This window comes from Pyrus communis, chromosome 3 (genome assembly GCF_041283825.1).
Source record: "Pyrus communis isolate YQ-2024b chromosome 3, ASM4128382v1, whole genome shotgun sequence".
NCBI classification, from domain to species: domain Eukaryota; kingdom Viridiplantae; phylum Streptophyta; class Magnoliopsida; order Rosales; family Rosaceae; genus Pyrus; species Pyrus communis.
The window spans coordinates 20334037-20336791 of record NC_142567.1 but is presented as its reverse complement, the minus strand read 5'-3'; positions in this window follow the sequence as shown (position 1 = coordinate 20336791).

Genomic DNA, 2755 nt, shown 5'->3' with positions numbered 1-2755 from the left:
GAGTATGCTGCGTATGATGTTGCTTTGCACAGACTGCCAAATCCATGACAAGACCATGTCGTTGCATCTCTACCAAATTGAAAATTTGGAGTCCGTAATTGCAGGGCACTTGATGGATCCATCAATGAACCCAAGTTTGTTCTTGGCATTGACGGCGATGCGCATAGATCGACTCCATTGTCCGTAGTTGTGTCCGTCGAGGAGTTGTGAAACCAAGACGAGACTTGGTGAATCTGAGTGGTGTAGGATGAGAGGGTCGGATGCATGTGGCACCATCTCTGCTGGATTTTCATCGCCTATGTTGGTTGTGTGTGTTGGAAAAAATTTGGGTTATGTTTGTAGCGGAAGTGGAATGGACGCCTAGAGTCACCAGGATCGGTGCTTTGATGCCATGTAAAATTTGAAGTGTTCGCTGAATGGTTTATTTTCCAGTCATTCATTCATATAAGGATACAAGCTTTATACAATCAGATGTAGCCTATTCTAGGTAACAAATCTCTAATTACAAGTTGATTGCAATCTGGTCCTATGATAGCTCTAACCAGATCATTGACTATTTACATTCCCTACAATCATGTTTAACCAAATATACTATCCTTTAACAGTAAGAATATGTACTTTCTTTTCAATTTTAACGATATTATGCATGCAAGTTTTGAATTATTAATCTCCGTATTTAAACTATCTAGTTGTCTTAATGCTTAATCACCATTAGGATATTTAGAAAAGTAATTTGATGCAATTTTGGTCGAAGGCGGTCCCTGAAATTGACGAAGGCTTCTTGTGGTTAATAAGTGTAATTTCACTTAAGATGAATACCATGTCTTAAGGGTTGCATGATTTTTCAAGGGGTTTTCATAAAACTTAATGAGTCTTGCATGTTTAGATTTGATTTGAATACAACAGACGGGTTGCATGTTTGATATACGTTCTAGATTAGGGACCAAGTAAAGCATACTTTAGGAAAACCTAACCTTCAAAATATGAATGTGTACGTCATAAGTAATTGGAAGAACGACATATGATTATTAAGGCGACGGCGGAACCCTAGTGCTTAAATTGATTTTCAAAACTGTTTTCTTTTGTTTTCTTATTTCTATAATTGTTTTTATTTAAATTCGTTTTTATTATTTTAGGTCATAAAATCAACCTTTTCTCAAACTTTGTTTTAAATACTTAACTAAGATTTGGTTTGACATAAATTATTCATTCAATCCCTGTGGAGAACGGCTTTACTAGAGCCAACTATACTATGATTATGTACCTTGTACTCTTGCAAGTATTTTTAAGTAGTTTTATCCCTATTTTTGCAGGTGATAAAAATTCTATCATTAGTTTTCTCAAGGTCTTCAGAAGTCCCAATGAGATTCATGCCATCGACATAAACTGCAACGATTGCAAATCCAGAATGTGACTTCTTAATAAGTACGCAAGGGCATAGTTCATTGTCCAAATATTCCTGACTTATCAAATACTCACTCAGACGGTTATACCACATTAGCTCGGATTGCTTCAATCCGTAGAGTGAACACCTTAGTCGAATGGAAAGGGTGTTCCGTGGTTAGAACTATTTGATCTAGTCAATGTAAATTATTCGGGAACTTTTTTATAGATTTGCGTATCAAGATCCTTATAGAGATACGCAATTACCATGTCCATGAGCTGAATATCGAGTTTTTTGAAAACTACCAAACTGATAAGGTAGCGGACCATAATCACATCCATTACGGGAGAATACGTTTCTTTATAATCAATCTCAGGGCGTTTTGAGAAGCCTTGCGCCACAAGATGTGCTTTATATTGCACTATTTCATTCCTCTCCTTACGATTCCTTACGAAAACTCACATGTAGCCAAAGTGCTTCACATGTGATGGTTTAGGAACTATAGGCCCAAACACCTTGTGTTTCACAAGAGAATCGAGTTCGACTTGGATTATTTATTTCCAGTTTGACCAATCAGTTGTGCGTTAAGATTCATTAATGGAACGAGGTTCAATGTCATCGCTTAACATGATCTTAGTAGCTGCTACGTATGCTAATGCATCATCGATTATCATCTCATTTCTATTCCAAACATTATCCAAACTAGCATAATGGACCGAAATCTCTCAATTCTTGAGAAGTAGATTCGCCTCTTCTAAGACGCTTCCATAGTCTAGAATTTCCTTATGTTTTGATAGAATGAGTAGGCGATGGTTGGATTCACGATAGGCTTACAAGCCTGTGTTGTGGGTTTCCTCTTCTGAGGTTGCAAATCCTTTAAACCAAGAGGTCTGCCACGCTTTTGGGTAAAAGCATATCGTTGGCTAGCCGCCAATGTATGAGGGTCGACCACAAGACGTCCCCACTTTCTGAGAGGAAAGTCCGTCATACATTTGGTACATTCATCTTAGTATGAACGTTTACAGCTAGTGTATGTGATCTCATCACTCTCGCTAGATCAGTGAAAGCATCTGGCATGCTCTGAAGATCTAAGATACACCACACTCAGGCTCAAATTAGGCTATGTGGGGATCTCAATAAGATAAAGTGGGAGTTGTCCATGATAATTTACGACGTTCTTATGGAACATTGACGTTCTTATCTCTCCTCAATGACAGAAAGACTGTCTCATAGAAGTGACAATCCACGAAACAAGCGGTAAAGAGATCACCTGTCAAAAGTTCTAAGTAACGAATATTAGAAGGATAATCATAACCGACATAGATTCCTATCCTTCTATGAGGACCCATTTTAGTACATAAAGGCGGTGCA